This window comes from Mytilus californianus, unplaced genomic scaffold, assembly GCF_021869535.1.
Source record: "Mytilus californianus isolate M0D057914Y unplaced genomic scaffold, xbMytCali1.0.p SCAF_10, whole genome shotgun sequence".
In the NCBI taxonomy this organism is placed as follows: domain Eukaryota; kingdom Metazoa; phylum Mollusca; class Bivalvia; order Mytilida; family Mytilidae; genus Mytilus; species Mytilus californianus.
This window is the reverse complement of record NW_026262582.1, coordinates 2,869,535-2,884,160: the sequence shown is the minus strand read 5'-3', so window position 1 is coordinate 2,884,160 and position 14,626 is coordinate 2,869,535. Positions and strand designations below refer to the sequence as shown.

Genomic DNA, 14,626 nt, shown 5'->3' with positions numbered 1-14,626 from the left:
TTTGAATAGATTGTATGTTATCCTCAAGTCTGGAATAAAAAAAAACAAAATAAAAGAACCAAACTCCAATTTGTATTTAAAAAGTGAAAGGTCCATAAAACCTGACAAAATCAAACGCTTGACTACTGGTACATAAACCAACAGAACAAATGAAAACAAACCTGTTATATTCCTGACTTGGTACAGGCATTTTCCTTTAAAAATAATTGTGGGTTAAACTTGGTCTTATGGTTTACAGACTTTTCTTTGGCCTCCAGGAAGAATAAAATGTGTAACCCTATTATTATTATTATTATTATCATTACTGCAGTTTTCCAGCTTTAGTATTCTGTATTGACAAGGACAAATGATGGTAAAAATCTTTGCAAGGACATTTAAGCAGAAATGTACACAAGAATTGTATATTCTACAATATTATACAATGCACTATTAGTATCCAATCTGTAGTGCTGTACCACTAGTAGTTCCTGTAAAATCATAGTACTAGTAGCCTAACAGTTCTAAGGTCTAAACAGCATACATTTCTAAACATCTGACATCTAAACACTTGTTGAAATCTAAACACTTGTTAAAATCTAAACATGTTTAGATGCTAAACGTGTTTCAAAACGTACACAGAAAAAGTGTTTAGATTTGTGTTTAGGATCTAAACACTGTTTTTACAGTGTAGTACTTATAGTTTCTCAAAATGTCCAAACAGAGCCCGTTTTATAAACGCACACTGGACATAATTGTTATATTTCTATTTAGACTTTCCACATTGTATCAACCGTTTGTGAACTATTTTTGAAGATTACGAATCCGTGGCTTCATTGCACATTTTGTTTTGTTTAGAAAATAAAATACACAATTACTTGTATGTAAAATTATTTTAATGGAAGCTTTCTGAAGGTACTTGATAGGATGTACGCCAATTGATGAGGGCGTGACACATTTTCACGAATGTCCAATCAGCTTTTTTTCTGTTGTACAAAGTTTGACGTGCGGTGATGTTTGAACAGTGTAAATGACATTGTCATAGTATTATGACATTGTAGTGACCGTGCAAGGGCTGTATAGCCAGTCAAGGTCGTTAAAAACTTCCATTTGTTGTATGTATTTTAACATGAAAGGCTATTTACTGTATACTATTGTGACTGTGTAACCTGATTCAAAACTTAATTAATTTAGAAAAAGTACTTTGCAATCGCTGAGAAGACGTTGAGTGTATTTTACATTTGTCCTTTCGGAGCCTTGTGTATCTTACCATGCTGTATGGATTTTGCTCATTGTTGAAGGCCGTACAGTGACCTTTAATTGGTCATTTCTACGTTATTCAGTCTATGGTTAAATTCTCTCATTAGACATTATCCCATCATAGATGATCAGGTGTAATACAAAAAAGGAAACTACATTATCGTATCTCGAATACATATCTATAAAATATAATAAAGAAAACTTTAGTAAGATTGAGTACAACAGAAGCTTTGCCTTATTAAATCCTCGATGCTGTCTCCTTCAGACTGTCAAATACCGTCACCTTCACTGAAGAGACATTGATTGTCGAAATGCGCATCTGGTGCAGAAAAATTGGTAACGTTTATGTTATTAACTGTTAACATGGTATTATATGTGATAAATTGCTGTAAACAATACTAAACTGAGTATTTATTCACAGTACGCACTTCCTATTTTAGTTGTGGTGATATAAATCTTAATATCATTGATACACGTTTGAGAAACATGTGAAGTTCTTCAAATGCTGATTTATAAAAACCTTGTTAATATGAAACACAATCCCGCATGCAGCTGTGGCCATCCTGTTGAGGAGAGTATTCACCTTCTTTTTTTTTGGTGCCCGTTTCATATTGAAGCAAGAGAAATATAATCTTCAAAATTAGAAAGATCTACTATATCCTTTCAAGGACGTATAACTAACATTCTAATATACGTCCTTGATCCTTTTTGCTTCTATTGGCTGGTGACCTTTCATTTCAGCACAGCAAAAACAAAGAAATAGTTGAGTCTGTACAATCTTATATAAAAAATACACAAAGATTTAGAACATTCAATTAAAATTCAGAATTCCTACTTTCAAACTCTTCACTCTAGTCCAGTTTTATATTGTATTTTTTATTTTTTTTTTTGAGACAAGGCCATATTTTGTCAAATGAGAAGCACAATTACTCCAAGGCGAATTACGAGAAGTGGTTTCGTATTTCGTTATAGAAAAAAACCTAGTAGTTTATGTAAAGTAACGACTCTCGTACGGTGTCGCATTATTATCTTTTTGATAAATTGGTGCAATTGGATGCAAACAATACTGACCATAAAATGTCAAGTTTGCGAGATCAGACAGTAACCCAACAACTAAACAATTGAAAATCTAGGGGTCAATATTTAAAAATTGCCAGCAATAAGCTATTTTCATAAATAAAACATGATTTAGTCGAATAATTTGCGAGTAAAGAAAAAGAGACTACCATAGATTTGTTATTAATCCTAAATGCTTGATGGGTACAGATCAGTATTCAGGAGTTACCTTTTTTGCATTAAACCACATTACAATAGAAATTGGAAAATAGGGCCTGAGTGGTTTTGTTTACAATTATTTCCCATTATGTCGGCAGTGAAAATCTGCAAGTGTTTCATCATGTTGTTTGATTTACACATTACAACAAAACTAAGAATATGACGGATGCATTTATAGTTAGCTGTTTAACGTCCAGTGGCAACTATTAGATGTATTATTAGGAGGACATTTAAAATGTCATAAATATAAACAAGGACATCCTTTGTTATGCAAACATGTGTATCACGGCACAAGCGATGACCTATAGACCCTGTGTATCATATGTATATTTAGGGTGGGGTTGCTCCGAATAAAGGAGGTATATAGATACAGGAAAATAAAGAAAAAAAATATAAAATAAGAATAGAGTATATATAACGGGCAAAATGAAGAATAGAGGAAAATGGTCTTAGATTATTAAAGAAAAGAGGGAAATGGTCTACATTTTTGTTGTTGTTACAAAATAAAAAAATGAAAACGCTAAATTATAATTTCACTTACAGTTTTAAGATTTTTCATTTTTTCAGTTTTTAGAAATTTTTCATTTGCCGGACACGCTCTTCTTTGATGATTGTTAAAAGTCAAGTGCATTAGTAGTAAAAATAATACACAATCGTTTGTACATTGGTAGGGATTTATGTTTGGGGTTGATGAGGCACATAACAGAATATTGTTTCTATTTGAAATTGTTTTTTTTCGACTGATTTGATAGATGAATAAAAATATATATATAATCTAAAAACTGTTGACTAAACACCCTGCAGACTGCAGTTTACTCGCACATTCACCTTTTCCACGGCTAACAAAATTCATAATCGTATCTTTTAGTTTGTTTAAATCTATTTCAGTGTTTATTTTTCAATTTTTTTATGTAAATAGTTTTGGATCAACATCGAGACAGAATAAATTATAATTTGTTTAATGAATGATTAAAAACTGAATTATGCATCCAATCTAAATTTATAAGCCTATTATCACCTATATAAAAAATATTTAACAGAACACAATTCTAGTTTTATATTTAAAAAAAAAAATAAGTACGCTAAACGAAACTATGCACGCTAAGAAACGATGTACGCTTAACCATACGATATACGCTAAACGAAACGATGTACGCTAAACGATACGGTATACGCTAAACGAAACGAAGTACGCAAAACCATACGATGTACGATAAAAGGGCGCTTATGTTATCGTTTAGAGTATGGTTTATTGTTCATGGTTTCGTTCGTACATCATTCGTTCAGCGTCCGTGCAACGTTCGGTCAGCGTTTCGTTTGCATTCGTACACCGTTTGGGTAGCGTACGTACATCGTTCGGGCATCGTCCGTACATGATTCGGGCATCGTTCGTTTTGTTAACTTTTACGTTACACGGACTGTACTAAGCGCTATAATTTTTTTGTGTCTTCAGTGTTATCAAATTAACTATAATATTTATTAAAAGTTGATACTGGTACACTCTTTTGTCAAAGATATTTAAAATCATGAATGCATTCTTTTGATATCATACGGGTAACACATATAAAAGGAGATTAGTTTAGATAATTTACAAAACATACATTGACTGCATAGACATTTGTGACTAGCCACGAGATTTCAAGGCTTATGGGGGTACCTTGTCTAAAATGGGCTAATTGCATTTCATATGTTAACCAGTACAAACTGACATAAAAAGTGATGATTGGATAAGTACCCAGTTCCTGTCCAGTTATCATGACAGATTGTTGAAATTACAATGTAATAGGAAGAAAAAGGTGCTGAACTTAGATTTTCATTTTTTTAAAGTAAAATATACAGAATGTTTCAATTTCATTATACGTGGTTTATGATTTGTTCCTTACTTTTAGTTTAAAGCTTTAAATTATATTTGATATTTAATGCTAAAAAGTATCCAGACTTAGAAAAGAAATAAACTTGTATATATGAAAATAAGAATTCTTAAGATGTGGTATAATTACCAAGTATGTTATAACCCTCCACCAGAGACCAAATGGCATTGAAGTAATTAAATAACTATATATGTAGGTCCCTGTACGGCTATCAACAATGAGCAAAACCCATACCGCATAGTCAGTTATAAAAGGCCCCGAAATGACATATGTAAAACAATTCAAACGAGAAATCTAACGGCCTGATTTATGTACAAAATAATGAACGAAAAACAATATGATATAAGGCAACAAACGACAACCACTGAATTACAGGATCCTGACTTGGGATAAACACATACCGAATCTGGCGGGGTTAAAGTAGTTTGTAGGCGCCAACCCTCCCCTAACCTGGGACAGTGATGTAACAATACAACATAAGAACAAACTATAAAAATCAGTTGAATTGGCTTAACTCATCAGTTCGATACAAAGCAGAAATACATCAAACTAACACAGACAAAACGTGGCAGGATACTTATACATCCCCACAACAAAAAGACACTAAGTACAGATCTGAGAGTACTCGCAGTTACTGATAGCTAGTTCAAAGCCAATAACTAAAATAAAATTGAGAATGGAAACGGGGAATGTGTGAAAGAGACAACAACCCAACCAAAGAGCAGAAAACAGCCCAAGGCTACCATGGGTCTTCAACACAGCGAGAAAATCACGCATCCAGAGGCGGGTTTCAGCTGGCCCCTAAACAAAAATGTGTACTAGTTCAGCGAAAATGGACGTCACACTAAACTCCGAAACATATTAATAAACCAAAATAAAAAAAAAAATATACAAGACTAACAAAGGTTATCCGTACTTCCAATTGAGCTGTATGTTTACAAAGACGTAACGTTCATAATTAAGTGTGTTTTTCTTACAATGACGTTATACATCCTTAAGCCTAGAAATGTCATGGCGAGTCACATGTATAAAATTTTGTATTGTGAATAAAGTGTCTAAGACTACTCATAATAGATTCGTGCATGTGTTATAGTATACCCCGTTCACACTTTGCTGTTTCAAACTAGGATCGACCCGAATTAGTTAATCCGAATTAAATTGTTAGTGTGTTATAAAGTAGTCTCAGACACAAGTTATTCACAATATGAAATTGCTATATACTAATTTGCATAACACTCTGACTCTTTAAAAATTGTTAAATCGCCCTCGTATCATCTTCGAAACGCTTTTATAAATATACAAATTCGTTTGCTCTCCTTTTCTAGTCAAAATTGAAAATCCACATACACAAAGCCAGTAACAGAAACTTCTCCCTGTTGGCTTTGTTACACTGAGAAAGCTTCAATTAGTGATTGTCCAGATTGCCATGTTACGCGATACAAATTAATGAACGTTGATCGTTAAACTTATAGAGTTTCCTTTTTTCTCACATATTTCTTTGCAATATATTAGCCTTAGTTATCATATTTGCAAACATAATGAGAAAACCCCACGTAGCTACTGGTTGTTGGCAACCCCCTAAAAATAAAAAAAAGAATTATGAGGTAAAATATGTTCTATGTTCCACTTGAAAAGAATAGAGGCAAAAGAAAAAAAAAAATCATTTAAGTCAAAATGTAAGGTCACTCTAATAAATATAGTATACATGTACTAGATAATATCAATCTATATTGCACAGTAAAAATATGGCGATGTGCATGATTGCCAATGAGACAAATATCCAGTAGAGTCCAAAATAAGTAGCGATAAGTCATCGTACGGCCTTCATGTATCCCTTACTTTCCTTATTCTTTTCTTATGTAAATAAGAACGTGTTTATCCTAAATGTTGTTTATTTTTTCGTCCAACTGCGTTCAATATAAAAAAGACTCTAAAATCCCACGCAGGTTATAAATACCCGCTATATATTTAAAAGTCCGTATGATCCAATGGTCATTATAAGTGTATTCATTCTATTCAATGTGTTTAAATATTCCATTGATTCCACTCCATAATAAACCGGTCAACTGAATCGACTAGCCAAGCGTTTGACCAAATCCTAATTTGTCAATTAACAGTTAATTTCTCTTTTTTCCCTTCATTTTTTATGGTATTCGTCTTTCGTGATGGACTTAGTAGCTATGGACAAGTGCCTTATTATATTTTTCGCATGGACTTTAATTATTCCTGTAAATTGTTTCCTTAGAATGGACCAAGGACCAAATCAACAAACAAATTTAGGTAAGAAAAATAATAGTAACAAACATAATTTGCTGCTTCGGAAGTATTTTTTTCTAAATCAATCATCGAGATTAAAGTATTAAGCTTTATTTATACTGTAACAGATATGAATATAATTATGTTTCGTGCAGTTTTTGTTTACTGTGACATCGGGTATACATGTATTAATAAAATGAGACTACTATAACACATATTAGTCCCAGTTCGTAATAAACGGCTTATTTAGGAGTCAATTAATAAAATTACTTTTCGGACTGTGATCGAAGAAATTTTCAGTCTGTTTTTGTTTTAATTTTGTTTTCTTCTTACATATTTGTTTATACAATACCAAGTATGTTTCGGCATAATTCTGCAAATTACGCACATAGTTCTTAGTGATTTTGGTCTCTGCTTTCAATTTTTTCTCAGAGTTAATTTAGATCCTTGAAAGTATAAATTGATTTTAGTTTATGTAAAGGTATGCGACACCTGGGTTTTTTTTTCTCAGAAACAATTTATTTATAGACATTGTTTTTATTATTATTTACCAATCATGGGCCCTTGTCAGTCAATATACATAACATCATTATCTAATGATTATTATAAAACACGCGAGAAGAAGAGCTTTTTGTGAAAATACACTATACATAAAGAAATAAAATATGAGCAATGTAGGATATTGCTACAGTATAAAGTGTAATGAGGTCGATTAAAATATATATATATATATATATATATAAAATTTAATAACAGGAATTTAGAACCTTAAAAATACAAATTGATATAAGGTTAATCAAAGGTATTCCACACCTGTAGTAAATAAACCAAGGGAATGCGATAGACTTGCCAATTCGAATTATAAACAATTAGCTTTACGCAATTTTTGTTTTGTTCTTCAAACAAAGTCTGATTAATTCTGTTTTTTTTATTAAAACAGTCAACAAGAATTAAGGACTTGAAGACTGTTTATTTATGTTTAAATTGTACTGTAAATATAACTTGTAACATTCTTTAACATAATGTAATGACAATCACGATTTTAACTTTGAACTTTATTACACAATAAAATTAGAAATCTTTCATGTACATTATAAAAGTAAAGAGGAAACCCGCAAGATATTCTTTAATAGGGGATACTTATATGTACATTTTGTAGTAGGGTATATATAGACAATATCTTATTTAAGTCTCACCTCTTACAAAACATTTACAAATGACATGTATATTCACGACCCTTTCATTAGTGTCAAAGCGGACGGCTTATCAGTATAGATTTATGTTTTGATAATTTCTAATTAGTATAATAATAGATATGTTATAGGTTTTACAGAAAATTAGTAATCGATAAATTATTCATATTACATAAGATTATGCAAAATCTCATAAGGTGTTAATGTACATATATTTCCCCCTAACACTAATAGGACAACAGTGTACGAAGGAAAAGATTTTAAAAATAAAAGACCTCATGGAAAAATCTCATTAAAACCTCAGTCATATAAATGCAGCTTCAAGTGATAATTCAAAACTTTTTCAAATGGACTTAAAAATGAGTCGTATATTACACTGAAGTCAGATTAAGAAATTGAAAAGATAATTGTTCAGATTAATTTGTGCGACATCCACCGAACAATGGGATTTCTTCTCTACAAAAAGAAATGTTGAATTAGATTTGTCGTTCAGCAAATACAGGTTTAAAAAGTCAAATAAAAGTCATATTTTTCTTATATATCTTTATTCTCATAAAGCAAAATCCACGATACAGAGATTTTATAAACATTAATAGAATAACAAATAGTCAATATTAATACAAATATATAATCTACAACTGTAGACTGTTTATGACGTCTTTACGCTAAATACGTTGGATGTGTACTGATTGGTACTTTAGTCGGGAAGTACACAATTTATTTATTAGTTGTAATTTATTCTAAATTATTTTACAATTTGTCGTATCAAGGCCTTTTGATGATAGTTAACTATACGGAATGAGTTTTGTTCATAGTTGAAGGCCTTATGGTAACATATAGTTGCTTACACCTACGTCATTTGGTATCTGGTGTATAGTTGGCATTTTTTCAGTAACTGCGAGTTCTCTAAGACCGGTACTTTATTTGTCTTTCTGTTAGTTATTTTTGTGTTTCGTGCCAATCTGATGACCAAAGCCATTTCCAAATGATTTTTACACGTTGTCCCTATGTTATGCTTGTTAAACCACTGACCCAGGTTAGTGGAGGGTTGAGGGCTCGCAAACATGAACCTGTTTCAGTGGTTGTCGTTTCTTTATGTGGTCCCTAAAGTGTTTCTCGTTTCTCGTTTTTTATATAGATTGTTGGTTTTCCTGTTTGAATGGTTTTACACTTGTCATTTTGGGGCCATTTATAGCTTGCTGTTCGGTGTGAGCCGAGGCTCTGTGTTGAAGGCCATACTTTGACCTATAATTGTTTACTTTTTACACATTGTGACTTGGATGGAGTGTTGTCTCATTGGCACTCATACCACATCTTCTTATTTCTATTAACCCAGCTACGTTTTTTATGTGCATGTCCCAAGTCAGGAGCCTGTAACTCAGAGATTGACATAGGATGATGTCTGCCTTGTTTGTTTTTCGTTTGTAGTTTTATCATAAATCAGGCCGTTATGTTTTTCGTTCGAATTGTTCTACGTTTTGTCATGTCGAGATTTTTTATAGTAGATTATGCGATATGGGTTTTGCTGATTGTTGAAGGCCATGTTATTTGGACTCAAGTGGATAGTTGTCTCATTAGATTCATACCATATCTCCTTATTTTATACAGTCCAAGATTTATTTAATAGCCTGTGCCTTTTCTCATTTTAAAAGTAGTTTACGTTACAACACAAATATCTTTGCGGTAATTTTATTTAAGGGGTCATCCATTTTACTCTGATCAGAACAGGATATATATTCGTTTTTAATATCAGACCAAAAAATATAGTGCTTTGTTTCCTTCCTCCCTACCTTAAAGGGAAAATTCGCGATTTTTTACTTATAATCTTATTATGTTCATAATACCATAAAAAACATATTCACCAAGTTTTATCTGGATATGAAAACTAATAAAGAAGAAAATTGGGAATTATTAATTTTATTTATTCGAACTTCCTGACTTATGTGACGTAGTTTAAGTCTTTTTGCATGCCGGGAGTGGAATTAATCTCATTTAAGTCTTGTTCGTTACTCATCTAATATCGCGATTTAAAGCGCATCGACGACTTTTGGCGTAGCTATTAACCAACTAATAATTAAGAAAGTAAAGTGATCAGCCGTGCAACTTTTAAAAATAAAATGTACGATTTATATTTTAAGGATTTCTGATATGATTACAGTCATTAAAGTAATAAAAGTTAATCATACAATAGAATATTTTTATGATTTTTTTTTCCGACGGATATTTTCAACAAACATATATAACTGATAGTGTATTAAAAATGCATGTTTGTATTCTCACCTTTTACTTCAGTCCAGCAAACATTTTTCGCTAGTACTGTGTAAAATTAATACAATGTGTATTGTACTGTGACACTTAGTGACTACCTGTTGAATGCGTTGTTAAATTAAAGGTATTTGGTTAAATTCAAGGTATTTAAATGTTTGCATTCTGTAATTCTAATCTTTTGATCTTCACTCAGTGAATTTTAGCCGTCACGGTTCACCGTTCCAGGTGTGAACATCATTTCGTATGAATGATAAACGGGAGTGATATTTGAGACAGAAAATAAAAAAAAAATATTATTATTTTGGGGGAGTAATATGGTGATATATTTTTATATTTTCCGTAAACTCAGTTTAAAATGAATTATGACTGCTGAATATTTTTGTAACAATGAAATACTGAATTAATTTAATTGAATAAATAATAATGGCATTCTAAACACGAGTGTATGAACTAAAAATTGTACTATTTTAAATTAGAATCGGTAACCTTGCATATTTGAAATAGATAATTACCAATTGCAATTATATAATTTGGTCCGTCCAAAACGATCTTTATTTACATATTCAGGAATTAATGTCCTTATCAAAATATTTTAAATCTCACAACGTATAAATACTTCAGCCATTTGAAGAAAGATGTTTCAAAAGTTGACAGGAAATTTAAGGTCAACTTTGTCTTATTGGAATGAGATCGAATAATTACGAACAAAAATTATTTGCCGGTTTGAAAAAGATAACAAAAAAATGATAAAAGAGAAATGTGGGTTTGAGACAGAAAAAAATCATTATTTGGGGAGGAATATGGTGGCAAAATACCTGAATCGCCGTTATATATATTTTTATGTTTTGCGTTAGCTCAGTTTTTAAATAGATGAGTGAGTATTTTGTTGTAACATCGGAATTCTGAATAACCTTTAATGAAATAATTTTATAAATAAAAATGGCCCACGAAAACGAGCGTATAAACCAAAAAACTGTGCTGTTTTGAATTATCATCGGTACCTTGAATATTTAATTGTGCAGAGAAAATTATCAGTTACATTAATATAGTTTGGTCCGTCCAAAGCGATCTACATTTACCTAATCGGGAATGTCCTTATTAAAATATTCTACATCTCACAACAAATACTTTAGCTATTTGACCAACGATGTTTAAAAAAAAATTACAGAATCAATCTAACGTCAACTTTCCTTTATTGAATGGAGACAGACCGGCGGAATCAATTTTCAATGTGCTTTATATCTTGTACCTTTGCAAGACTTATCATTCATTCCTAAACCATTTCTATGTCCATATACATATAATTATATGTCTGTCTTAACTGACAAGAATACTCCTGGTTTTACACTAGTAATTTGTTGGGGCCCTTTATAGCTTGCTGTTCGGTGTGAGCCAAGGCTCCGTGTTGAAGACCGTACTTTTACCTATAATGGTTTACTTTTATAAATTGTGACTTGGATGGAGAGTTGTCTCATTTGGCACTCATACCACATCTTCTTATATCTTTAAGCAGTATATTCTTTAAATTTCTGTGATTTAATACCAAGAAAGAAAAAAATCCCGAAATTAATTTGATACTCAATATTTTTCCTGGAAAATATTCACATCCTCATTCGGTCTGAAAATCAGATAAGAAACTGGTATACAGAACATGCAGAAGTGTGAATGTCATAAAACCTTGTTATATCAGAAACCATTATAAGTGTGAACCTGTATACGTAAGACCTCATGGGACGATGTACCTAACCACATACAGGTAATATACAAGTAGCTCTGTTATACCCGGAAATGTCAAGGTTAATCACTACCGATACAGAATGTACCAATGCAAAGTAAATTCTGATGATTGTGAAGCATAACCATTCATGATTTTAGAGGAGTCTTAGGTGGGGGATCGCCGGAACGATTTAAATTCTGACTAGATTTTTTCTCATAAATAAATCACTGAACTAAAAAAAAAAAGAAGAAAACTACGTCCAAGAACTTCTTCTTGTAAATTCATAAATACAACGTTCTTATTTTGTAACTTTCGATAGACTTGACCTCCAACCACCCACCCCCCCTCCAAACCTGGGAACATTATATCTAACAATGTTTATGTTCCTGCCCAAATAAAAAATGAAAGAGATGAACCACTAGAGATGAACGGTAAGTCACATCAGATTCAGATATTTATATGGTTGATTGTCGTTAACTAGAGATCTATAGTTACATGTCTCTGCGTTAACTGATAAGAATAACAGGAAAGTATAAACTTGAAATAGATTTATGATGAATAATATGCAACTGCGGCACCCCTTTTTATCAAAACGTACATGCATGTAATTTAATGACTGTCCGTTATTTCGATTATAATGACAATTGTACGTGAAATCCTATAGTTGGTGAGACTTTTTTTTTTACCAGATATGCGACTTTTCGTATTTATATTTTCTCTTATATTACTTTTATTTAATATTTTATGCATAAGTGCAATATTGGGAATGGTTTATTCCCCCACAAGCTAACGTAATAAATTAATCAACCCTGCAGCTGATCAGACGTTAATACAACTACTATCAGTCTATCCGGAGTGAAGTTTCTTTATTTCTTCAAATAAACTTTTTGGGGATCAATAGTGTACGTCCAGTGGCATATATATTACATGCATGTCGGAACAGGAAAATTGGCATAAGGTTCTATTAGAACCATGTTCACATTAATATACATTATATCCAACAATTGAGATGATGACGAATTTCTTCAACTGTTCGAGAACAATTTAATTGAAATATAAATCTGTGATTTTACTATGTCCATAACTTCGATGAATCAAAGCAAGTTAGATATCGACCTGTATTTAAATCAAATTGGTTCTGGATGTTCTTTCTTACATTCAATATACAATTTTAAATTGCGACTATCTAAAGTTCCGTAACTTTCTATCTAGGCGTATAAACCAATGATCGACAAGTGCGTACATTTTTGTTAAATCAATAGTCTTTCATGTTTCAAAATGTCCATCATTATTGACAACGAGTATATACTTACATTTTCCCCAATTTACCCTTGGAAAAAATATGTAAATAGATTTTTATTTTATCAAATCTTTTTTGGGAATTATTTAGATTTTCATAAATATCATTCTTTACACCAGAAATGTTATTTATAAACAAGCGTATGAGTTTAGTAATGACTAGTATATCACTATCGGACACGCAAGACAGAGATATTATACACCTGCCATAGTTTCAAAATGGAAAGTTACAAGTTATCGGCTGTGTACACTGATCAATACCCTCAGAAGTGAAGCGATGCATGAACATGCTTTATGTAATTGTGTAATAAGAGTTTTTAAGCCCGACAGGAAATTGCTTGAATACCTGGACGTGTCACCTCACAATACCTCAGGGAATAATTCCTTTAGCCATGCTGGTGATCAGATAAGAGAAGGTCCGAATTTATTTGAATAAGTTTATTACATAAAAGAATTATGAACAAATTAGATTTTCGAAAACGATTTTACACGGAACACTTATTTATGACATTGAACTTTGACTTTTTAACTAATTCCCATATAAATTTCTTGTTTCAAAAACTTCGTAAAGAAAAAACGACAGACCATAGTTATTTAAAAAAAATAATATAAACATTTTCCGTATCAAGTTAGTTAGTCGGATAAATGCGACTACGTTAGGTTACTGCTGGTTTTGGTCCTTTGTGGTTTATAGATATATCGTGGTCTCTAATCCGAGATGATGTCAAAATGGCCGCACGCAGAGAATTGTTACTCTAAATTTAAAATCGATGGTGATCTCTTATCTAGCAGAATAAAACTTTAATATTTATGAATTTGTTCTTTTTTATACAGAATGGACATAATATCAATTTTTTATTTTTTTGCGAAGTTTCCCTTTAATCCTTAATCTGTTTATCTGCCCGTACACATTTTATGGACATTTTTGGTTAAGCACCTTTAAAGTCCAGATATGTTTTATTAATCAGTGTTTAAGTCCAAAACATTCACAAATTAATATAGCCTGAGTGTAAATTATTTGTTTTGATTAAATTATTTTACATACCTTCCTACCGAATTTTGTTATGCCAAGAGGCAGATTTTTTTTTTAATTTGGTCTACATTCTTTTAAAATTCTCACAATACAGATAACAATCTTCTTAACTTTTCATGTGTTAAAATCAATAAAATTCCGGGTAAATTGACACATTGTCTAATTTTATATACATGTATGTTCATTGACAACTTCATGTATACATAGCCATTTAGTCACGCTGGCATAGCAAGATATGTTTGTATTCAAACAAATAAGAAATTAGTACAAATGTAGTACATGATTTAAACTTCTATACATAAAAACCTATGAAATTCTGTTTACGTAATAGAGTGATACGTAAAAATATATAAAGAGGATTGATAATACATGTTGATATTTCTATTATGACAAAACATGAATGGATCATGAATGGACTACATATATATACCAAAATAGTTGAGGTCATTTATTGACCGTCTAAAAAAAATCGTGATCA

At 31.5% G+C, this 14,626-nt stretch overlaps 1 long non-coding RNA gene across 1 annotated transcript; it reads right to left on the bottom strand.

Moving 5' to 3' along the window:
- Window positions 1–5,227: 5,227 nt before the first annotated feature.
- Window positions 5,228–14,204, bottom strand: LOC127717460 (uncharacterized). The gene is made up of 2 exons (XR_007989192.1): window positions 14,161–14,204; window positions 5,228–5,960 (listed from the first exon to the last, which is right to left on the bottom strand). It is a non-coding gene; the product is annotated as an uncharacterized LOC127717460 (long non-coding RNA).
- Window positions 14,205–14,626: the final 422 nt, after the last annotated feature.